This window comes from Hyperolius riggenbachi, chromosome 1 (genome assembly GCF_040937935.1).
Source record: "Hyperolius riggenbachi isolate aHypRig1 chromosome 1, aHypRig1.pri, whole genome shotgun sequence".
NCBI lineage: Eukaryota > Metazoa > Chordata > Amphibia > Anura > Hyperoliidae > Hyperolius > Hyperolius riggenbachi.
Window position 1 is genome coordinate 339569942 of NC_090646.1, and position 26247 is coordinate 339596188.

The window sequence follows — 26247 nt, forward strand, 5'->3', positions numbered from 1 at the left end:
CTTGAGAACTAGAGACCGTTGGTGCCAGGAACCGCCGCATAACAATGTATCACTGCACATACCCTGCCGCTACCGCCATCCACGACACAAGCTCGAAGCCTCAGGCCATCCACTCTGCTCGACAGAGCTCTGTGAGCCGGTCAGGAGCCGCTTTTATTGGCTCTTGACCATGTGATCAATGTAAGCCAACGGCAGTTGCTTATATTGCTGACAGGGTCAGTAGCCAATGAAATCTAGCAAAGAAATGAAATGAACAGCGCTACTTAAAAACAGATGAATGCTTACCTGCAAAAAAGTGCAGACCCCACTCATGGGATACAAATACACAATGAGCACACATACAACCTGTCTACCACTTGGAGGATGTTAATTTCCACTAACAGCTTGTAATGCAATTTGTTAGGTACTCGTCCCTCCCACTGTCGAAGAAGTCTTTCCTCCATGGGAGGGGACCTAACACTAACTAACTAAAACCTACCTATGCATATGCATAGCTTGGGCGCGCTACCAGTAAAATTAAGAATTGCGCAGAAAAAGTGGGATCAGCGCATCACCAGGCCGCCTCCGAATGGCCTCAGCTCAGAGATGCGCTGAGCCCCCCCAGGAACTACAAACGCACCCCGAACCCAAACAGAGGCCCCGCATATACAGCCAATGAAATCTGCTCCTGACTGGCTTACAGGGCTCTTCCATCATAAAGTTGGCAGGACGAGTGAGCTGCGGCGCAGCGCCAAAAGTGGAAAGATCACGCAGTAGCGGTGTTGTGAAATCTATGCCATGGCAGGTATTAAAGCATCAAAACAAGGCATAGATTTCAATCACTGCCATCCGGAAGTGGTTAAAAGAAATAAAGGAGTCTGGTTCCTCTGACATTTTTTTTTTTTTTCCCCCACCCTTGGCAAAGTGAGAACAATGTCCTTGTGGACATGAGCCCATGTAGGCAGCTCTTTCCCCTGTCAGGGCATCTCCTGTAATGGGGAACTCATTGTTGATTTTCAAGTGTGTAAAATCGTAAATCATGGTATTTTAAATAGTAATCAATCTCTGACAACAGACTTTGCTATGTAGAAAACTTGTTGACTGCTGTAAAATAGATGTTCAATGAGATGCAGGTCTGGCTTGTGTGTTAATATGTAAATTGTATGCTGCTTAGAGTTGAGGCAATAAAAATATACTTCTTGCTGAATTTGATTATCTTAATTCCAAGCTGCTTTAAATTTGCATGCAAACCAACATTATTAGCATCTCCTTTATCATTTAGCATTATTGATCTTCTGCCTAGTACACACCATACAATTTTCTGTAAGATTTTCTGTTAGATTTACCTGTCAGAATAATAGTTTCCAACATGTTGGAAATTATCTAACCATCTATCTGCCCAGCAATTAGGCATTGTTCTACTCAGCAGGAGATAACCAGAAGACCATGCACCAGAGATAATGACCAGTCTCTACCAATACTTTACAGAAAATAAAGTAATTGCAGAACAATCTAAAGCTGGGGATACACAGTACGTTTCTGTACCGTGTATCGAGCCGCACGATAGATTGCAGCGCGTCCCTGCGGGCGCCCGGATCGATTCCCGCTCGTACCCATGGGCGGCTTCTTATCTTCCGCTCGTTTATTCTATTGTCCTGCCCGCCGGTATCGAGCGTGAAATGAATCCGGCGGGGTATCGGACACGTCAGAAATTATCAATTGAGCCATCAGCGGCTCGATTGATAAGAAGACACGCACAGTGTATACCCAGTTTAATGCTGGGCATACACCATACAATTTTCTGTTAGATTTACCTGCCAGATAGATAAAGTTCAACATGTTGGAAATGTATCTATCTTACCCTCTATCTGCTGAGCAATTAGGCATTGTTCTACTCAGCAGGAGATAAACAGAAGACAATGCACCAGAAATAATGACCATTCTCTACAGAAAATAATCTAATTATGCATTCTAACAGAAAATCTAACAGAAGAATCTAACAGAAAATTGTATTGTGTATTCCCAGCATAACAGAAAATTGTATGGTGTGTACTAGGCATTAGTCACTTGATGGCATGAATGATTTGTACAGGCTTCTACTGTCTTCTATTATCCACACTTTAAACTACAGCATATTTTTATGTAATGCTGGGAATACACTGCGTTTTTGCGGCTCGATTCTGCCGCCCGATCGATTCCCCGCTCGATTTCGCGCCCGATTCTCTTCCATTTGTTTTTCTTATCTTTTCACACTGTTCCCTATGCGAAATCGAGCGCGGAATCGATCGTCCGGGGGATCGGACATGTCAGAAATTATCAATCGAGCCATCTAAATGGCTCAAAAACGTACCGTGTATTCCTAGCATGTCCAACAGACTTGCATAACGGTCAGCAATTTCTCTAATTTAACAATATAAAACAATTGTAGCGCACATCCATCAGTTCTAGTTGGATATATGAATGCAAATTCCTTCACAATTCCACTTTATGCTTTCATGTCAATACTGCCGGTACTTCAGTTCTAATCAGTAATCCATCACCAGAAACACCCTGCAGGAGACACACTCAGCAAATACGCACATGTATGCAGGAGCCCCAGAGCTTCAGGATCCTGGTCCCAATCTCCATACGCCAAAGATGTCTGTGGTTGGTAAACACCTTCCCAAGCAGTCAGCTGCACACTTATCCCAGAAGCCTTTACACCTCCAAGTTATGTTCCCAAGGATCATATCAGCCATACTTCAAGACACAAAGCCTCTCATAGCGTAATCCAGTTAAAATCAATCAAATCTTTATTATTAAAAACACTCACATGCTCTTCAGATGTTACACATAGGTTGCCCCTGATGAGTCACAAGGGAGTGACTAAACTAGTTGGGTGGAGATTAGGCGTACCAGGAAGCAAGCAGCGGCGGTGTACGGAGAATGGCAGCATTTCTGCATAAAGATACTCTAGCAGAGGAGGAAGTGGAGTGCAGCCCTGCCTAGGCAATGGGGGAGAGCCCATGTTAAAACTCTATGCGTAACTAACATCTGAGGAGCATGTGATTTGTTTTTAATAAAGATTAGATTTTTTTTAATTGGATTACAGATTTAACCTCCCTGGCGGTAAGATTACAGATATAACCTCCCTGGCGGTAAGCCTGACACACATACTTATGAATACCTGTTTTATTTGTATTGTAAGACCACCTCCTTTTTCACCTCCATGTTTTGGGGGCGGAGTTTTTGAGTGGTGGAACAGGATATCCTCCTATAGATAGGTTTTGTCATTTTTTTTAACCAGCTATGATTAAGAGCTGAGGTAGTTCGAAACATGTTAGCCTTTTGATGCATGTGTGCATTTTTATACTGGATACGTCCTAAATAAAGACAATTATTTGGAATCCTGGACTGGTGCGGACCTTTTTGACTGTGTACTGTGGGCTCTGCTGACCTGGTCGTGCACATCCAGTGATTGGTGGGTAGAGCGGGTGTGTACACTTACTTTATTTTAAGCCCGACACAGTGTCGGGCTAGCCGCCGCAGGGGGTCACATCGCCCCGGGAGGATTTTTTTAAAATGAAATTTGTTGTATTTTGTTAAGCTACCACTTGGCTAGCTAAGTATGTGAGCCAAGTCCCCCCGGTCCCCTCCGATCACCTCCGGTATACATACCCCCCAGGGATCCCGCAATGGCGCAGCCTCCCAATCAGCACCCGGCTTCACTATGGGGAGGATAACTGTGCAGGACGTCTATGACGTCATGTCCAATCATCGCCATAGCGACAAGTGATGCTAATTGGGGAAGCTGCGGCTCTCGCAGACGGGTGAGTGTTGCCGGCGGTGATCGGGGGGGCGGGCGGGGGGGGGGGCGCTGGGTCAGACCAGTGCCGGGGGACTTGGACCACTTGGTTAGCTAGCCCAGTGCTAGCCAACATACAAAAAGCCTTTTTTAATAAAAAAAAATCCCTCCCCCGGATGCAGCCACTGAAACTGCGTACCGCCAGGGAGGGTAACTGAGTATGTGCTACAAAAAAAGGAGGGGGGTCTGTATGTTTAAGACTTCCTTATCTCCAGTTTTGATGGATGACATGGCTGAGGACTGTGACAGCTTGGAATCTTTATGGGAAAAGGCCCATACATACGTCGGATTTTTTTAAACGACTGGTCGTTTGGACCTCCCGTCATTGTCGCCAGGCGGATCGCTCAAGACCAGTCTTATCAGCTGAACGACGGACACACGCCCGATTTGGCGTCCGAACGACGGGACGTCCAAACGACCCGTCGTTTAAAAAAAAAAATCCGACGTGTGTATGGGCCTTAAGGGTTCATGCCGGAAATATGAGTTGTCAATTGCATATGTCTGTTATAAACCTCCACACATAAGTGAAATGGAGGAAGTGCAATTATTGCAGCAGATTGAAAAAGCTGCTAGCAAAAGCGGGGTCATAATTATGGGTGATTTCAACTATCCAGATATTAACTGAGAAATTGAGGCCACTCGCTCCAGTAAAAGCGGCAGATTTATATCAACACTACAAGACAATTACTCAAAGTGAACCTCCGGACTAAAAATCGACTCAGCAGCACTGAAAAGGCTTTGTGTTTCTTTAACAGTTTCACAGCATTAGAACTTTGTTTCTCTTATATAAGCCTCATTTTTAGCTGCACAGAAGAAAACTGCCTGGGCTTTTTTCCCCTGATGCTGTGCAAAGCATGATGGGATTTCTGATTTTGTTGTTCTCGTTCTGCTGTTTTGGTGCAAAAATTTTTTTTATTTATTTTTTTTTATTTTTTTTTTAATACATATTCAATTTGACATTTGAAGCCTAGCGTGTGCAGCTGGGAGGGGTAATCAGGACAGTTGGAACTGTCTCCTGCTCCTTGTCACCTCCTTTCAACTAAAAAGATGGCTGCCCCATGACAAAGATGGCAGCCCCCATGAATCACAAACATTTGCCTGTTCTTTTAAAACGGGGTGGGTAAGAGATTATATTACCTATCTATTCTAATTAACATAACTAATGTAACTTGATGACAGTATGTTTGTTTAGGCTGAAGTTCCCCTTTAAAGAGACACTGTAACATCAAAAACCCCCCCTGGGGGTACTCCCCTCGGGTGGGGGAAGCCTCGGGATCCTAATGAGGCTTCCCACGCCGTCCTCTGTCCCACGGGGGTCTCGCTGCAGCCCTCCGAACAGCCGCCGACAGACCCGACTGTCAATTCAATATTTACCTTTGCAGGCTCCAGCGGGGGCGCTGTGGCTGCTTTCTGCTCCGAAGTAGACGGAAATACCAGGAGACTTGCGCCTGCGCAGTAGAGCAGACCCGACGGCGATCAGGTATTTCCGCCTACTTCGGAGCCGACAGCCGTCAGAGCGCCTGCACAGGAGCCAGGAAGGTAAATATTGACGTCCCCGCATTACGGAGGGCTGCAGCGAGACCCCTGAGGGACGGAGGATGGCGTGGGAAGCCTCATTAGGATCCTGAGGCTTCCCCCAATCGAGGTGAGTACCCCCCAGGGGACGTTTTGACGTTACAGATTCTCTTTAACTCAGATGGTAACTGAACCAACCAGGGGAGATGCTCTGCTGGATTTGGTCATTTCAAATAGACCAGCTGGTGCAAGTTCAAGAACATTTGGGAAATAGTGACCATAATATGGTAACAGGGTTGTGAACAAGGGGACAACTATAACTATGAATTTAATTTTAAAAAGGTTAACTTTAACAAGCTCAAGGACTTGCTAAGACTGTTAGACTGAGAATAAATTACAGGGCAAGGACACTGAAAGTAAATGACAAACTTTCAAACAGATTCTTAACCACTTCACAACTGAGGGGTTTTACCCCTTCAGCATCTGAGCAATGTTCTTCTTTCAGCGCTCCTTCCATTCATTTGCCTCTAACTTTATCATTACTTATCATAATAAAATGATCTAAATCTTGTTTTTTTCACCACCAATTAGGCTTTCTTTAGGTGGGACACTATGCCAAGAATTATTTTATTCTAAATGTGTTTTAATGGGAAAATAGGAAAACATTTGGAAAAAAAAAATATTTTTGTTTTTCGCCATTATAGTTTTTAAATAATGCATGCTACTATAATTAAAATCCATGTAACTTATATGCCCATTTGTCCCAGTTATTACACCGTTTAAATTATGTCCCTACCACAATGTTTGGCGCCAATATTTTATTTGCAAATAAAGGTACATTTTTTTTTTCAGTTTTGCGTCTATCCCTAATTACAAGCCCATAATTTATAAAGTAACAGTGTTATACCCTTTTGATATAAATATTTAAAGATTTCAGTCCCTAAGGTAACTAAGTTTTTTTTTTTTGTTTTTTTCTTTATTGTAATTTTTTAAAATTTATTTTTAATATTACAAAAAAAAAATATTGGTAACAATTGGGGAGTGTGGGAGTTAATGAGTTAAAAGTAATAGTGAAAATAATGTATGTGTATGCGAAAAAATGTTTTTGGGTGTAGTATTACTTTTTGGCCACAAGATGGCCACATTTTTTTTGCAGGCATCCTACAAGCGGCTGAAGAACGCTTGCAGGAAGGGAGGCTGGGAAACTGAGTTTTTTTCACAATGGTCGCGCTACTTCTCATAGAAGCGTGCCGATCATTGCGGGGGCAGTGAAGCGTGCCGATCATTGCGGGGGCAGAGATCAACGAACGGGAATGGATTTTCCCATTCATTGATCTCCGAGCGGGCGGCGGCGTGCATGATCGCGGGAGTGCGCACACGTCGGAGCGCGGGTAGTGACGGGGGTGCGTATATCTACGCTCCGGGCGGGGAACTGAAGTCCAAAGGAGCGTAAATATACTGTACCCGGGCGGCGAATGACTATTGTAGAATGTACATACTGTACATAACTTTATGGAAATAAAAATTCTAAATCTAAAAAAAGGCCAGCATGGATAAATAATACTGTTTTAGACATGATGAAGTGTAAAAGGAATGCCTTTAGTGCCCTAAAGAATGAGGGGACTGCATCTGCACTAAAGAATTTTGGGGAATGTAACATGTAGGTAGAAAAAAAGTCTTGTAAAAGTAATACCTTTTAATGGCTAACTGATAAAGTTAAATAATGCAAGCTTTCTGGGATCTAGTCCCCTTCTTCAGGCATATTTCTAGATGTAATCTGAAGTAAAATACTGATGCAGGTAAATAGTAAACACGAAGATGACAGTTGTGTTGGTTACTGTTTATCCATTAGATGTCAGGTGATCAGCAGGCTGGAGCTAGTGAGCTCATGCAAGCACACATGAAATCTAGCAGGTTTCTGAAGATCATGAAGTCAATCATGTTACATAAGGTGTCATGAATCCCATTCCACAATTTAAACCCTCTGTTAATGTCTTAAAGTGGATCCGAGATGAACTTTTACTCATTGCATAATTGTGTTCCTTTCCTATAGTTTATAGGGCATTCCTCAAGCCAAATACTTTTTTTGTTTTTGTTTTAATAGTTTAATTCCCTATAAACTAAAAAAGCCACGCCCACAGCCCTCAGAGTGCCTTGGCACTTTCAGACATTAGCAAGGGCTTACAGGAGTTCAGTCTGGGCAGGAGGAGGGGGAGGTGTTACTAGCCATTGATTTCAAAGGCAGAGGGGAGGAGGGAGGAGGAGAGGGGACTGAATTTACACACAAGAAATCTGATACCATCTCCAGCTCTTAAGGCAGCCATACACTGGTCGATATGCCATCAGATCGACCAGCTGACAGATCCCTATCTGATCGAATCTGATCAGAGAGGGATCGTATGGCTGCCTTTCCTGCAAACAGATTGTGAATCGATTTCAGCCTGAAACCGATCACAATCTGTTGTGGTGGTGCTGCCGCCGCTCCCCCCGCCGGTATACATTACCTGAGGCTGGCTCCCGGGCGTGATGTCCCCGTCATGTGGCACCTCCGGCTCCGGCATCCGCATAGAACTTACGCTATCACACCAGTGACAGCGGAAGTTCAAATAGAGCGCCCTCTAGTTGTACTTCCGCTGTCACTGGCATGACAGCGGAAGTTATACGAGGATGCCGGAGGCGCCATGACGGGAGCAGTGACGGACGGGATGCCCGGGAGCCAGCCTCAGGTAATGTATACCTGATCGGATCGGCCGCCGCTAGCGACGCGCTCCCTACCCGCGGGCGATCGAGGGTAATTTCCCGCACGGCGCGATCGACGGACCGATCCGATTTCGGGAGGAAATCGGATCGGCGGGTGCGTGTTGCGCGAACGATTGGCAGCAGATTCGATCCCAGTGATCGAATCTGCTGTCGAAACTGCCGCAAATCGGGCCAGTGTATGGCCACCTTTAGCCTGTGACAATATGACAAAAAGAACATGGCTGCCCCCCTTGTATCACAGGAATAAATATTCATACACTTTTTAAACTTTGCAGCTAGATATGCTGTGTAAACTATCTAAACTTTAGATAAGATATATAGACAAGTTACTTGTTATAGTTAGTGTTTCATCTCGCATCCGCTTTAAACCTCTTCATAAATTTGTACTCAGAAATCTTTCTTGCTTGCTCATTTTTGAAGTTGCCCTTAAGGATAAGTACTTTGAGATCTTGCATGCTGTGTCTTGGTTCACAGAAGTGTTGGCCAATCGATGTGTCCATTTTACCCTCATTAATTTTAAAGTGGTGATGAGTCATTCTTGTGCGCAGTTTTTGTACTGTTTCTCCTATATAGATTCCTCTTGAGGGGCATTTCATGCAGCGTATCATGTATACAACATTGGAGGACTCGCAGTAAAATTGGTCTGGTATTTGATATTTCTGTGAGTTTGGTATTTGGCTTGTGCGCAAGATATAAGGGCAGGTCTCACACCTTGTGTTATTGCAGGGTAATGTGCCTGGAGTTTCTGGTTTAGATAATGCACTTCTGATAATCATTTGTCTCAAATTGGGAGGTTGTCTGAAAGCATGCAGTGGTAAATCAGGAAAAACTTCCTTCAGGCGTTTGTCTTTGTGGAGTATCGGTTGAAGGGCTTTCGATATCTTCCTCAGCATCTTTAATTTTGGGTTGTAGCTGACAACTATTGGGACTCTTGTGTTTTCAGTCTTTGGGGTGTACATCAATATTTCCTCTCTAGATTTTAAAGTTGTCCTGTGTATTTGATCGTCAACGATTTGTAGATGATATCCCAGATCTAAGAATATATTACGTAGCGACATAAGTTGTCTGTCTCTGTCCTCTGAATTAGAACATAGTCGGTTATACCTCAGAGCCTGGCTGTAAACAATAGATTTTTTTGGTGTGTTCCAGGTGGAAACTATTCCACTTCAGGTAAATATGCTGGTCAGTTGGTTTACGGTAGATGGATGTTTGTGAAAATCTATCTTGTATATAAATTGTAGTGTCCAGGAAACTGACATGGGAGGATGAAAAGTTGAGTTAACTTGATGATCTTGTGGTGCTCTGAGAAGTTTTTGTGAAATTTAATTCTTCCTGTGATGCTGTCCAGATTAATAGGATATCCTCTATAAATCTGAAGTAAGCCCATGGTTTAATTTCACAAGTTGAAAGGAAGTTTTCCTCCAATCTGGCCATAAATTAGCATACTGGGGCGACCTTCTACTTCCCATAGCACTGCCCACTGTCTGTAGATGCATATCATTCCCAAATGAAAAAATAGTTATGAGTTAGTATATACCTGATAAGTTGTAGTGTAGGCTCTGTTAGATCGTTTAACTGAAGGAAATGTTGGCAAGCTGCAATACCGTCCTCGTGTGGAATGTTGGTATGAAGGGATTCAACATCCATAGTAGCCCGGATAGCACCCTTTGGGATCGGACCCATGGCAGTCAATTTGTTAACCACTTGAGGACCACAGTATTTTCGCCCCTTAAGGACCAGAGCCTTTTTCTCCATTAAGACCACTGCAGCTTTCACGGTTTATTGCTCGGTCATACAACCTACCACCTAAAGGAATTTTACCTCCTTTTCTTGTCACTAATACAGCTTTCTTTTGCTGCTATTTGATTGCTGCTGCGAGTTTTAGTTTTTATTATATTCATCAAAAAAGACATGAATTTTGGCAAAAAAATGACTTTTTTAACTTGCTGTGCTGACATTTTTCAAATAAAGTAAAATTTCCTATACATTTGAGCGCGAAAGTTATTCTGCTACATGTCTTTGATAAAAAAAAAACCATTGAGTGTATATTTATTGGATTGGATAAAAGTTATAGCGTTTACAAACAATGGTGCCAAAAGTGAATTTTCCCATTTTCAAGCATCTGACTTTTCTGCGCACCTGTCAGGTTTCATGAGGGGCTAAAATTCCAGGATAGTACAAATACCCCCCAAAATGACCCCATTTTGGAAAGAAGACATCCCAAAGTATTCAGTGAGAGGCATGGTGAGTTCATAGAAGATTTTATTTTTTGTCACAAGTTAGCGGAAAATGACACTTTGTGAAAGAAAAAAAAAGTTTCCATTTCTTCTAACTTGCGACAAAATTTTTTTAAATCTGCCACGGACTCACTATGCTCCTCTCTGAATACCTTGAAGTGTCTACTTTCCAAAATGGGGTCATTTGTGGGGTGTGTTCACTGTCCTGGCATTTTGGGGGGTGCCTAATTGTAAGCACCCCTGTAAAGCCTAAAGATGCTCATTGGACTTTGGGCCCCTTAGCGCAGTTAGGCTTCAAAAAGTGCCACACGTGGTATTGCCGTACTCAGAAGAAGTAGTATAATGTGTTTTGGGGTGTATTTTTACACATACCCATGCTGGGTGGGAGAAATATCTCCGTAAATGACAATTGTTTTATTTTTTTTACACACAATTGTCTATTTATAGAGAAATTTCTCCCACTCAGCATGGGTATGTGGAAAAATACACCCCAAAACACATTACACTACTTCTCCTGAGTACGGCGATACCACGTGTGGCACTTTTTTGCACCCTAACTGCGCTAAGGGGCCCAAAGTTCAATGAGTACCTTTAGGATTTCACAGGTCATTTTGAGAAATTTCGTTTCAAGACTACTCCTCACGGTTTAGGGCCCCTAAAATGCCAGGACAGTATAGGAACCCCACAAATTACCCCATTTTAGAAAGAAGACACCCCAAGGTATTCCGTTAGGAGGATGGTGAGTTCATAGAAGATTTTTTTTTTTTTTTTTTTTTTTTTTTTGTCACAAGTTAGCGGAAATTGATTTTAATTGTTTTTTTTCACAAAGTGTCATTTTCCGCTAACTTGTGACAAAAAATAAAATCTTCTATGAACTCACCATACTCCTAACGGAATACCTTGGGGTGTCTTCTTTCTAAAATGGGGTCATTTGTGGGGTTCCTATACTGCCCTGGCATTTTAGGGGCCCTAAACCGTGAGGAGTAGTCTTGAAATGAAATTTCTCAAAATGACCTGTGAAATCCTAAAGGTACTCATTGAACTTTGGGCCCCTTAGCGCAGTTAGAGTGCAAAAAAGTGCCACACTTGTGGTACCGCCGTACTCAGGAGAAGTAGTATAATGTGTTTTGGGGTGTATTTTTACACATACCCATGCTGGGTGGGAGAAATATCTCTGTAAATGACAATTTTTTTTACACACAATTGTCCATTTACAGAGAGATTTCTCCCACCCAGCATGGGTATGTGTAAAAATACACCACAAAACACATTATACTACTTCTCCTCAGTATGGCGATACCACATGTGTGACACTTTTTTGCAGCCTAGGTGCGCTAAGGGGCCCAACGTCCTATTCACAGGTCATTTCGAGGCATTTGTTTTCTAGATTACTCCTCACGGTTTAGGGCCCCTAAAATGCCAGGGCAGTATAGGAACCCCACAAGTGACCCCATTTTAGAAAAAAGACACCCCAAGGTATTCCGTTAGGGGTATGGTGAGTTCATAGATTTTATTTTTTGTCACAAGTTAGTGAAAAATGACACTTTGTGAAAAAAAACAATAAAAATCCAATTTCCGCTAACTTTTGACAAATAAAATCTTCTATGAACTCATCATACACCTAACACAATACATTGGGGTGTCTTCTTTCTAAAATGTGGTCACTTGTGGGGTTCCTATACTGCCCTGGCATTTTACGGGCCCAAGACCGTGAGTAGTCGGGAAACCAAATTTCTCAAAATGACTGTTCAGGGGTATAAGCATCTGCAAATTTTGATGACAGGTGGTCTATGAGGGGGCACATTTTGTGGAACCGGTCATAAGCAGGGTGGCCTCTTAGATGACAGGATGTTTGGGGCCTGATCTGATGGATAGGAGTGCTAGGGGGGTGACAGGAGGTGATTGATGGGTGTCTCAGGGGGTGGTTAGAGGGGAAAATAGATGCAATCAATGCACTGGGGAGGTGATCGGAAGGGGGTCTGAGGGGGATCTGAGGGATTGGCCGAGTGATCAGGAGCCCACACGGGGCAAATTAGGGCCTGATCTGATGGGTAGGTGTGCTAGGGGGTGACAGGAGGTGATTGATGGGTGTCTCAGGGGGTGGTTAGAGGGGAAAATAGATGCAATCAATGCACTGGGGAGGTGATTGGAAGGGGGTCTGAGGGGGATCTGAGGGTTTGGCCGAGTGATCAGGAGCCCACACGGGGCAAATTAGGGCCTGATCTGATGGGTAGGTGTGCTAGGGGGTGACAGGAGGTGATTGATGGGTGTCTCAAGGTGTGATTAGAGGGGGGAAATGGATGCAAGCAATGCACTAGCGAGGTGATCAGGGCTGGGGTCTGAGGGCGTTCTGAGGTGTGGGCGGGTGATTGGGTGCCTGCAAGGGGCAGATTAGGGTCTAATCTGATGGGTAACAGTGACAGGTGGTGATAGGGGGTGATTGATGGGTAATTAGTGGGTGTTTTAGAGGAGAGAAGAGATGTAAACACTGCACTTGGGAGGTGATCGGATGTCGGATCTGCGGGCGATCTTATTGGTGTGGGTGGGTGATCAGATTGCCCGCAAGGGGCAGGTTAGGGGCTGATTGATGGGTAGCAGTGATTGACGGGTGATCAGGAGGGATATATGCATACAGTACACGGGGGGGGGGGGGGGTCTGGGGAGAATCTGAGGGGTGGGGGGGTGATCAGGAGGGAGTAGGGGGCAGATTAGGGATTAAAAAAAAAAATAGCGTTGACAGATAGTGACAGGGAGTGATTGATGGGTGATTAGGGGGGTGACTGGGTGCAAACAGTGGTCTGGGGGGTGGGCAGGGGGGGGGTCTATGGGGTGCTGTGGGCGATCAGGGGGCAGGGGGGGGAAATCAGTGTGCTTGGGTGCAGACTAGGGTGGCTGCAGCCTGCCCTGGTGGTCCCTCGGACACTGGGACCACCAGGGCAGGAGACAGCCAGTATAATAGGCTTTGTATACATTACAAAGCCTATTATACATACGTGCAGCGGCGATCCGGGTGCTAGTAACCCGCCGGCGCTTCCAAACGGCCGGCGGGTTACAGCGAACGGTGGGCGGAGCCAGTCCCCGGCGGCTGATCGCGTCACGAATGACGCGATTGCCGCATAGCCACTCCCGCAGCCACCCCCGCCGATGGGCGTATTGCGGTCGTTTGGGCCCGGACTTTGCCGCCGCCCATCCGCTGGGGGCGGTCCTTAAGTGGTTAAAGGACTTAAAAGGCGAAGACGGTAAAAAAAAAAGTTAAATATCTCTTCAGTTTTATGACCCTTAGGGGACGCCATCTGCATCCCCCCCCTTCCATTCCGCCGTGTTTGTATAGCAATTCCCAGGCTCGTGGGGGTCCTGACCTGATCCCTCGGGTTGTCCTCAGTTTCCCCACTAAAGATGGCCGCCAGGCCCGCCCGCGGCTGCGCAGTTCTCACAGCTGCAAGTGCGGCTGCGCAGCTCTAAGTCCTCCTCCAGCTCCGACCTCATTGCCGGGAACGAGGTTGGAGCTGGAGGGGGACTTAGAGCTGCGCAGCCGGACCTGGGGGCCATCTTTAGTGGGGAAGCTGAGAACGACCCGAGGGGTCGGGTCAGGACCCCCACGAGCCTGGGAATTGCTATACAAACGAGGCGGAATGGAAGGGGGGATGCGGATGGCGTCCCTGAAGGGTCATAAAACTGAAGAGGTATTTAACAACTTTTACCGTCTTCGCCTTGTAAGTCCTTACCATGGGTTTAAGAATGTTTTCTACCCAGCCAGATATCTTTTCTGTTAGTGTTCCCAAACACGAGATGAAAGGTCGACCTGGGAATGTAACAAAAACTGCAAAAAAAAGTAATCAGAGTTGCAAAACTGGAAGCAGAAAAAAAAGTGCTATCTAAAAGAACGTAGTGAATATAGGACTTTTTATCAGGCGGGAAATTGGATTGTGGAGGACAGAGCTAAAGCGGAAATTTTAAATGCTTACTTTGCTTCTGTCTTTACCAAGGTGAGGCCGTAAGCTTATAATATGGCCCTGGGTTGTTCCCAATCTTCCTCATTGATCATGAATTGCCTAACAGGAATGTTTGCTGGAACGATTAAATAAGGGTAAGATAAGGCACCTGGCCCAGATCGCATAACACCGTCCCCCCGCCCCCGGGATTAAAGGAGTTGTTCAGTTATCGATAAGCCACTTTATCTGATTATCTGTGATTCTCTTTCAAGTGGGTCAGTTCTTTAAAGCGGATCCGAGATGAAAAACTAACTATAACAAGTAACTTGTCTATATATCTTGTCTAAAGTTTAGATAGTTTATACAGCAAATCTAGCTGCAAACAGCTTCAATAGAATATAATTATCTCTTCCTGTGATACAGTGACAGCAGCCATCTTCTGTGAAAAAAACCTAACCCCCCCCCCCTTCCTCCTCCCTCCTCCCCTCTGCCCCTGAAATCTCTGGCTAGTAATACCTCCCCCTCCTCCTGCCCAGACTGAGCTCCCATGAGCCCTTGCTACTGCCTAGGCTCTCTGAAAACCTGTGGGCGTGGCTTGTTTAGTTTATAGGGAATTAGAGTATTAAAACAAAAACAAAGTATTTGGCTTGAGGAATGCCCTATAAACAATAGGAAAGGAACACAATTATGCAATGAGTAAAAGTTCATCTCGGATACACTTTTTACGACTGGCGTACATCTGATGTTTTCCTCTTGTTCAAGAAGGGAAAAAAAATCATAGCTAGGAAACCATAGACCAGTAAGCTTAACATCAGTTGTGTGTAAATTGTTGGAGGTATCCTACGGGATGCTATACAAAATTATGTAGCACAGAATAATCTTATTTCCGTTCAACAGCATGGTTTTACTAAAGACTGGTCCTGTCTCATCAACTTGCTCAGCTTTTATGAAGTGGTGAATGAAAATTTTAGATCTTGGGAAAGCTATAGATGTAGTGTACTTGGACTTTGCAAAGGCTTTTGACACTGTTCCCCACAAAAGCTGAGGACCTGGACTAGGATAAAATGTGCTTGTGGATAGAGAACTGGTTAAGGGATAGAAGGCAAAGAGTGGTGGTAAACGGAACATACTCAAAATGGGGAACTGTTAGCAGTGGGGTACCACGGGGGTCAGTACTTGGTCCTTTTCTTTTCAATTTATTTATTAATGATCTAGTACAAGGTTTCTCAACATTTGATTGGTATGTACCCCTTTTAAACCCTGTCCTCACAAGGTACCTCTGATCATAGTAAACCTTATCACAAGTACCCCTTGACAAATCTATATTTAATCGCAGTACATAATTGGTTGTAAACCATTTCCAAGCATTTGCTATTGCTGTTAATTAGCTAAAACACTAATTTGGTGGTGTTTAAATAAGATTTATAATTTTCTAAAATTCTAAATGTTTTTCTTGGTTAAAGGGAACCTGAAGCGAGTAAAATTATTTAAAATAAACACATGACATAGCTGCAAATGAATATAATATACTAACCTTACCGGCAGTTCCTCTCAGAAGCTCACCATTTTCTTCTTACAGTGATCCCTTCCAGTTCTGACAATATTTTGTCAGAAATGAAATATACCAGTTGCTGTCAGTTACAACTGAATGTGCAAGGTAATGTTCATGTTTCCCTATGGCTCAAGTGGGTGATATTACAGTTTAACAGTGTACTAACCAGGAAGCTGTTCTGGGGTAATGGCCATTTTTAAAATGGAAGACCGAGAATTCCATTGATCATAGTGGACAAATGGGACACAGGAGAGGAGAAAGAGATTGAGGAGTAGACTACACAGGAGGTAGTATGACCCGTGTATGGTTATTTTGACTTTTTATTTTCAGTTCAGGTTCTTTAAGTATATCAAGCCCGAGCAACCCCTAGAACCATTAGACGTATCCACTGGTAAGCGTACCACACGTTGAGAACCTAGGATTTGTAGATTGAATAGAGTAATGTGGCCATCTTTGCTGCTGATATAAAATTATGCAGAATTATCAACCTTAAAGAAATTGTCAAAAGCTAGTGGAAAAAAAAAAGATCCACTTACCTGGGGCTTCCTCCACCCCGTGGCAGCCGTCCTGTGCCCTCACCGCAGCTCCGATGGCTCCTGGTCTTCTCTGCTGGTGCAGCCGACCTGGCCAGGTCAGGTTCTGTCGGCTTCTGCGCTCCACCGTGAGGGTCACGTGGTCCCTCCGACGTCATCAGGACGGTACTGCGCAGATGTAGAACTACTGCGCCTGCGCAGTACCGTCTGCTGCGCAGTACCATCCTGATGTCGGAGGGACCACGTGACCCGCGTGGTGGAGCGCAGAAGCCGACCCGAAACCCGACCTGGCGATGTCGGCTGCCCCAGCGGAAAAGACCGGGAGCCATCAAAGCTGCGGTGAGGGCACAGGACGGCTGCCACGGGCTGGAGGAAGCACCAGGTAAGTGGATTTTTTTTTTTCCCCCTAGCTTTCACAATCCCTTTAAGACTGATGGTGACATATTAGAACAGGACCAGACAACATGGCTATATGGGCAGGCACGTGGTATATTAAATTTAATGTTGATAAATGTAAAGTCATGCACCTTGGACTTACCAATGGTACATCATCATATAAAATAAATGACATACAGCTGGGAACATCAGACTCGAAGAAGAACTTAGTAATACTGGTTGATAACAAGTTAGTTAATCATAGACCATGCCAAGCAGCAGTAGCTAATGCAAATAACATTCTGGGATGCATAAAAAGGGAAATATCTTGAGATTCTAGTATACTACTCTCTGTATAAATCACTTGAGGCCACATCTGGAGTATGGAATACAGTTTTGGGCACCACACTATAGAAAGGACATGGACCTTCTGGAACGGGTACAAAGATGGGCAACTAAATTAATCAGAGGGATGGAAAATCTCACTTACCAAGAAAGGTTGGAAAAACTGGGCTTATTTAGCTTGGAAAAAAGGCGACTGAGAGGTGACCTGATTAACATGTATAAATACATCAGAGGGCAATACAAAAGCTTGGCAGATTAACTTTTTGTCCCTAGGGTTGTATGACGGACAAGGGGACATGATTTGCAGGTGGAGGGAAAAAGTTTTTGCCATTTATTTAGAAAGGGGTCCTTCACCGTGAGAGTGGTTAAAATCCGGAATATCTAACTTTAAGAAGTAGTTATGGCAAACTCTATCTGAATTTAACCACTTGAGGGCTGTGGGCTTTACCCCCCTTAAGGACCAGGCACTTTTTTTCCATTCAGACCACTGCAGCTTTCACAGTTTATTGCTTGCTCATACAACCTACCACCTAAATGAATTTTGGCTCCTTTTCTTGTCACTAATAAAGCTTTCTTTTGGTGCTATTTGATTGCTGCTGCGATTTTTTTTTTTTGATTTTTTTTTACTTTTTATTATATTCATCAAAAAAGACATGAATTTTGTCAAAAAAATGATTTTTTTTTAACTTTCTGTGCTGACATTTTTCAAATAAAGTAAAATTCCTGTATACATGCAGCGCGAAAAATGTGGACAAACATGTTGTTTTTGATTAAAAAAAAAAAACATTCAGCCTATATTTATTGGTTTGGGTAAAAGTTATAGTATTTACAAACTATGGTGCAAAAAGTGAATTTTCCCATTTTCCAGCATCTCTGCCTTTTCTGACCACCTGACATGTTTCATGAGGGGCTAGAATTCCAGGATAGTATAAATACCCCCCAAATAACCCCATTTTGGAAAGAAGACATCCTAAAATATTCACTGAGGCATAGTGAGTTCATAGAAATTATTTTTTGTCACAAGTAAGCGGAAAATGACACTTTGTGACAAAAAAAAAAGTTTCCATTTCTTCTAACTTGCGACAAAAAAATGAAATCTGCCACGGACTCACTATGCTCCTCTCTGAATACGCTGAAGTGTCTACTTTCCAAAATGGGGTCATTTGTGGGGTGTGTTTACTGTCCTGACATTTTGGGGGGTGCTAAATTGTAAGCACCCCTGTAAAGCCTAAAGGTGCTCATTGGACTTTGGGCCCCTTAGCGCAGTTAGGCTGCAAAAAAGTGCCACACATGTGGTATTGCCGTACTCAGAAGAAGTAGTATAATGTGTTTTGGGGTGTATTTTTACACATACCCATGCTGGGTGGGAGAAATATCTCTGTAAATGACAATTGTTTGATTTTTTTTTTTTTTTTTTTTACACACAATTGTCCATTTACAGAGAGATTTCTCCCACTCAGCATGGGTATGTGTAAAAATACACCCCAAAACACATTATACTACTTCTCCTGAGTACGGCGATACCACATGTGTGGCACTTTTTTGCAGCCTAACCTTGCTAAGGGGCCCAAAGTCCAATGAGTACCTTTAGGATTTCACAGGTCATTTTTGTTTCAAGACTACTCCTCACGGTTTAGGGCCCCTAAAATGCCAGGGCTGTATAGGAACCCCACTAATGACCCCATTTTAGAAAGACACCCCGAGGTATTCCGTTAGGAGTATGGCGAGTTCATAGAATTTATTTTTTGTCGCAAGTTAGCGGAAATTGATTTTAATTGGTTTTTTTCACAAAGTGTCATTTTCCGCTAATTTGTGACAAAAAATAAAATCTTCTATGAACTCACCATACTCCTAACGGAATACCTTGGGGTGTCTTCTTTCTAAAATGGGGTCATTAGTGGGGTTCCTATACTGCCCTGGCATTTTAGGGGCCCTAAACCGTGAGGAGTAGTCTTGAAACAATGAGCGTGTAGGCGGGTGATTGGGTGCCCGCAAGGGGCAGTTTAGGGTCTGATCTGATGGGTAACAGTGACAGGGGGTGATAGGGGGTGATTGATGGGTAATTAGTGGGTGTTTAGGGTAGAGAACAGATGTAAACACTGCACTTGGGAGGTGATCTGATGTCGGATCTGCGGACGATCTATTGGTGTGGGTGGGTGATCAGATTGCCCGCAAGGGGCAGGTTAGGGGCTGATTGATGGGTGGCAGTGACAGTGGGTGATTGATGGGCGATTGACAGGTGATCAGGGGGATAGATGCATACAATACACGGGGGGGGGGGGGGGGGGGGTGTCTGGGGAGAATCTGAGGGGTGGGGGGGTGATCAGGAGGGGGCAGGGATAAAAAAAAAATGGCGTTGACAGAGAGTGATTGATGGGTGATTAGGGGGGTGATTGGGTGCAAACAGGGGTCTGGGCAGGGGGGGTCTGAGGGGTGCTGTGGGCGATCTGGGGCAGGGGGGGAGAGAAATCAGTGTGCTAGGGTGCGACATAGGGTGGCTGCAGCCTGCCCTGGTGGTCCCTCGGACATTTGGACCACCAGGGCAGGAGGCAGCCTGTATAATACACTTTGTAAACATTACAAAGTGTATTATACACTTTGTATGCGGCGATCCGGGTGCTAGTAACCCGCCGGCGCTTCCGAACGGCCAGCGGGTTACAGCGCGAGGTGGGCGGAACCAGTCCCCGGCGGCCGATCGCGTCACGAATGACGCGATCGCGCGCCCATGCCCGTAAGGACCGCCGCCATTTGTCAATACGGCGGTCCTTGCGAGGTCCACTTCCCGGCCGCCAATTGTCTATACGGCGGTCGGGAAGTGGTTAAAGAGGGCTTGGATGCTTTCCTTGCATTGAATGGCATCCACGGGTATAATTTTTTGCAATTCCCAGAAGAGTTGATCCATCTGGAGTCGGGAAAGAATTGTTCCATTTTAAAGCGGAATATAACCCAGCATTTCTTCTTTGCTGTAAAAAAAAAAAAAAATATTTACAGCATATGCTATACAACCAGAAATTTATTTATTTTTTTTTTTTTACTAGACCAGCATTCAAAGGGTTACACACAGGGCTGGGAAGTTCAGTGCACAGAAATCTGGAGCATCCAAAGTTTAGATAATGTTATCTTGTTTTTACTTAAATGTATCAAGTGAGAAATGTGACACATTCTCTGACTGGAGAAGCTGCTGGACACAGACAGACTCAAAGCATTTCTGAATGCAATACATAATGAATAAAACCAGTTATTAATAAAATGCAAAGTCGTCTCACAAAGCAAAAAACAGTACTTTTGGGAACGTATAATTTCTAAATGATAAATAATACTTATGCACAAATGCAAATATAACTGTATGGCATATAAAAAGTAGGAAAACATGTTTTTATTGAATATTATGTCAGGGTTTTATACCGCTTTAAGGATAATTAGCCCAGCCCTTGTAAGGTTTCTTGCCTTTCCCTGGATCAACTGGGATGTGTTCAGGATGGTGTGGTTTTTTTTTTTTGTTTATTTGTTTTTTCCTGGTTGGACTTGATGGACTTTTTTCAACCAAAGTAATTATCGCACACACGCACACACACACTTTTGGCCCACAGAGAACATGTTCTTTGTGTAGGGTTTTTGAAAACTTTTTGTGGCACAATTTCAGCTTTTGATTTTACTTTTTTTTTTTTTTTTTAAATAAAGCTTAAATTACCTGCCTGGTCTCCTGAGGTCTGTACCTACCAGCTTCCAGTATGTAGCCCTGCTACCCCCTTGCACAAGAGGTCATTGGCGTTTCTCATATTCCGAATAGAGCAACGCAGATGACCTTTTGTACAAGGGTTCGGGGCTACGTGACAGAAGACCCAGTGGGCATGGACCTCGGGAGACAGTTTAGATTTTATTTAACCTCTTGACGACCAGCTAACGCCGACCGGCGTAAACTGGTTGTCTGTGGGTTTCCATGGAAATGTCAGTTCACGAAGGGTGTCTCCGTGAACTGGCTGCGAGCCTACGATCGCGGCTCGCAGGCGAAATGTAAACACGCGGGGAAGAAATCCCCGGTGTTTACACCTGCAGCAGCGCCGTAAAGGAGATCGGCGATCCCCGGCCGCTGAAGCCTATCAGAGGCGGTACAGGACGTATTGCCGTCCTGTACCGCCCACAGAGCCAGGGAGAGGGAAGGAGAGGGAGGGGGGAATAGCGCTGCGGAGGGGGGCTTTGAGGAGCCCCCGCAAGGCACAGCAGAGCGGCGACGATCAGACCCCTCCAGCAGGACATCCCCCTAGTGGGGAAAAAGGGGGGGGGGGGGGGGAGTCCGATCGCCCTGCCTGCAATACGATCTGTGCTGGGGGCTGAAGAGCCCACCCAGCACAGATCAATGGGAAATTACTTGGTCGGCAAGTGGTTAAAAGAAGAAAATCACCCAAAAGTCCAGATAGGATGCAGTTATTCAGGGGGTTTTGACGGGTGAGGGGGGGGGGCGCAGTTTTAGTGTTTGCCATGGGCGCTATTGTACCTAGATATGCCTGTGCTGGGCACAGAATAGAAGCACTAGGAAATACCTTTACATGGTTTGTTTATATATTCATTCTCTTTGAAAAAAAGCTCCTTAGTGAAGAACACATTGTCCCAAGTGTTTACATGTGCATTGAATGTTGTAGAGAAGCACGCCCTGCTGTTTTCTCACTCTTAGCTGCAGTTGGTAAACATAAAAAAAAAATGAATCTTGCCGTGTAACTGGGAGTACATGCATCTGCAATAAATCAGGTGACCGTTGTAGGCTAGCTGCACATCTGGACAGCACCCCATAGGCTAACACTTTGTTACTATGGGGGGGATGGAGGAGGAGGGTCAATGCCATGACAATGGGTGGGGTGAGGAGGAGAACAATACAATCAAGCATCGTTGTAAGATCTGGCATGCTGGATAACATTAAATCAGTGTTTAAGGCTGCAGCCAGTTAAAGAGAAACTCTGACCAAGAATTGAACTTTATCCCAATCAGTAGCTGATACCCCCTTTTACATAAGAAATCTATTCCTTTTCGCAAACAGACCATCAGGGGGCGCTGTATGGCTGATATTGTGGTGAAACCCCTCCCACAAGAAACTCTTGAGTACGTACTCCTGGCAGTTTCCTGTCTGTGAACCTTGTTGCATTGTGGGAAATAGCCGTTTACAGCTGTTTCCAACTGCCAATAAAACATGCAACAGCTACATCACCTGCCAACAGTAAAAATGTCACCATGTAATGTCAGAACGTAAATCTGGGATTCAAAAGATTTTACAATGGGCAAACGCTGACAATCATTTATACATAATTATTGTAAAAATTAAGCTTTTTTTATTACATTATTTTCACTGGAGTTCCTCTTTAAAGGGAAGTGAAAATAAACTTATGATTTTGTATGTGTAGTACAGCTACACATAGAACATTAGTAGCACAGATGAGTCTCATTGTTTCCAGTACTGGAAGAGTTAAGAAACTTATATTGCTATATATGCAAAAGCTTCTCTGACCTCTCCGACCAAACTTAAGGTAGCTGTACATCTAGCGATTCTGATTTAGTCGACAGCTATCGACTTTATTGGGGAATCTACTTCAGTATGGTTGATCGAAAGTCTATCAACTAGTGACCCACACACTCCAAGTGATATCCTATGCAATTTGAGTCCATCGAATGATATGTAAACAGTAGCAGATTACTGTGTGATCAACATATCTGCCACTTTCATCGATTGGGCATCGATTGGAACACACTCAATTCGATAAAATGATCAAATCTGATGGTACAGCAAAATCGCTAGATGTATGGCCACCTTTAGTCAGGTACTGTGCTGTTTTCTGTAGTACTTCTCTCAACCAGTCTCACACGGTTTGTTTGTTTAAAGTGGAACTGTAAATACTTTTTAAACACACTGTTTCACTTACCTGGGGCTTCTTCAAGCCCTCAGCAGCCGTCCTGTCCCGCGCCGGTCCTCCACGAGCCTCTGTTCTCCCGCCGCCGCTCCGTTCCGTACCTCGACTTGTAAGTCGAGGCCAGCACAGCCCTGCCAAGCGTATCTTTTCTTTGTGTTCCTCTCTGCAAGAGTGGGGAACGCGAAGAAAGGATGAAACCAAAAGTAGCAGGCGGCGGGAGAAAGGAGGCTCTGGAGGACCGGCACGGGACAGGATGGCTGCTGGGGGCTTGCAGAACTCCCAGGTAAGTGAAACTGTGTTTAAAAAGTATTTATAGGTTTCGCTTTAAGGTTTTACTGCAGGAAAGTTTAAAGGGTTATTAGCTCTGCTCTGTTTCATAGTTTTAAATAGTGTAGTTTGTAAACTGCAAATATTAGAGAATGATGCAATGTTTTATAAAAAACAAAAAACTAATTGAAAATTAACATTTCTTTGCTATTAATGTTCTATTAATTTTCCATACTACACATACAATTCATTATATTTTTTTTTTCTTACTTCAGTGTCACTTTAACTATTCAGCAAAGAGTCCTTGGAAAGACACCCCTAATGCTCCAGGGTGCTCAGTTTAGTGCACCCTTAGTGGTTGCCGTTTTCAAGCGCTTTGACAGGAGAAAGGCACTATGCAAATGTTGGAATTATTAAAGGGAACCTGAGATGGGCCTCCACCATAAAAAACAAAAATACCTGGGGCTTCCTCCAGCTCTCTGGCCTTATCGCTCCCACGGCATCCTCTTCTTGCTCTTTCTGCAATTGGCCCAGAAAGTCCTCCGGTCCTGGCCGCATTTGTCGTCTTGACCATTCTGCACCTTAACAGTAGTACTGCGCATACGCAGAACACTCCCAGCGATGGGAGCAAGACATGACTCTGACTGGCCCCGACTGTGGGATTTTTTTGGGGGGGGTCAGTTGCGACCCAACAGCTAGTGAGGAGAGGATGCAGTGGGAGCGATCAGGCTGGAGGGGGGGTTGGAGGAAGTCCCAGCTATGTATATTTATGGCGGGGGCCCCATCTCTGGTACACTTTAAAAGGACCATTGGTTACTATAACCTGCAATGTAAGGCTCTTTCATTGCAGCAAGGATCTGCGGGTAGTTGAGTTAATAACTCACAGGTTCTCCTGATTATTCATTAGATGTCAAACTCTGCCTACAATGAGGCCCCTCCACCTCCTAGGCAAGGTTTTTTTTTTTGTAAAGTCTTCCAAAGCTCTGTGACAACCACCACCGGCTTGTCGCGGCTCTCCTATGCTCGGCAGCCACAGCCTAATTGGTGACTGAGTGGGGGGGCAGGCCATGGCAACCCACATGGAGGAAACTTTGGAAAACTGTAGTTGGAAAAATGGCAGCGGCTGTCTTGCTTATGGAGAGGGTGGTGGTTTCTGATGAATTATGGCTGAGGTGAATGATTAACCTTGCCACCTGCTAATCTTTGCAGCAGTAATAGAGAGCCTTACTTTGCAGGCACTTGCACACTCCCATTTTCCCATCAGTTGTCCTCTTTTTAACATTATTCTATCAGCTACACCAATCATCTACTGAATTAACATTAATGAAAGATAATGTGAATTGTTAGTAGGAACTTATGTAGCGCCATCCACTTCTATGGTGCTTTACAAAGTAAGAAACAAACCTAGGGTACATAATGGAGACACTTATACATAACGGAGGTGGTAGACAACCTAAATGTCAGTGACTAATCTAATGTCCCTAAGGGAACCAGAGAGGATCAATTATACATACATGGGGCTTCCTCCAGCCCCATACGCACGGATCGCTCCCACGCCGCCGTCCTCCGCTGCCTGGAGCCGCTGAAACCGGGTCCCGTCATTACCGCCAGTCGGCGGGCGGACGCGGCCAATTCTCCGCATCACAGGGGGCTCCCTCCATACAGGTACACGTGTGGCTGCTTACTGCGCAGCCGCATGCGTACAGGTATGGAGGGAGCCCCTGTGATGCGGACAATTGGCCGCGTCCGCCGGAAGTGACAGGCCTTGTACCGGCGGATCCAGGAAGCGGAGGATGGCGGCGTGGGAGCGATCCAGGCTTATGGGGCTGGAAGAAGCCCCAGGTATGTATGAAATCTTTTTCTATTTTTACAATGAATTCCTCTCTGGTTCCCTTTTTAAAGAGACACTCTAACATCAAAAAGTTCCCCTGGAGGGTACTCGCCTCGAGAGAGGGAAGCATCAGGGTCCCAATGAGGCTTCCCACGCCGTCCTCTGTCCCACCGGGGTCTTGCTGCAGCCCTCTGAACAGCGGCCCGACAGATCCGACAGCCTGTTCAAACTTTACCTTTCCAGGCTCCAGCGGGGGCGCTGTTGCAGCTTTCGGCTCCAAAGTAGACAAATACCCGATCTCAGTCGGGTCCGCTCTACTGCACAGGCGCCGGAGACTTGCGCCTGCGCAGTAGAGCAGACCCGATGGCGATCGGGTTTTTACGCCTATTTCGGAGCCGAGGGCTGCCACAGCGCCTGCGCAGGAGCCGGGAAGGTAAATATTTACATCACCGCTGTTTGGAGGGCTGCAGCGAGATACCCGAGGGACGGAGGATGGCGTGGGAAGCCTCATTGGAACTCTGCGGCTTCCCCCTCCCGAGGTGAGTACCCCCAGGGGAACTTTTTGATACAGGTTTTCTTTAAGGCAGCCTGAAGAAAGAAAAGCTTTGTGAGTCAACACCTTTGATTGCCGTGGCATAATGGCGCCTGCTGAGGGAGTGGAAATATGAAACACGAGTTAGTTGAGGAGTCGGAGCAATTTTTGGGTACCTGGAGTTGGAGTCTGAGTCCGGTGGTTTCATAAATTGAGGAGTCAGTTGGATGATTTTTGTACCGACTCCACAGCCCTGTTTGTGATTGGTACCTATCAAAAGTGGTCTGGACAACCGGCAAACGAGCAACAGCGTGGATGCCCTAGCCTCATTGCATGTTGGAAGCAAAGTCCTAGTTCATCTGTTCCAATCCCACAGAAGGACTATTATACGACAAGAAAAACAATGCTAACTGTGAGAGGATGTCAGAACACAGTGTATTGCAGCTGGCTGAGTAAACTGTAGGCCAGTCAGAATGCACTTGCTGTCTCTTGACCACTGTTAAAAGCATATACAATGGGTACATAAGTGTCAAGAATGGATAATGAAGCAAGGAAGGTGGTGGCCTGGTCTGGTGACTCATGTGGGGTTTAGTTGTTTTTTGTTTTTATTTTGGGCCTCCAAGTTTTTCAGATTATATTACAATAAAG

At 44.8% G+C, this 26247-nt stretch overlaps 1 protein-coding gene across 1 annotated transcript in view; it reads left to right on the forward strand.

Moving 5' to 3' along the window:
• ATP5F1D (ATP synthase F1 subunit delta) overlaps window positions 1–26247 on the forward strand; it is a 95442-nt gene that overhangs the window by 34732 nt on the left and 34463 nt on the right. The window lies entirely within an intron of this gene.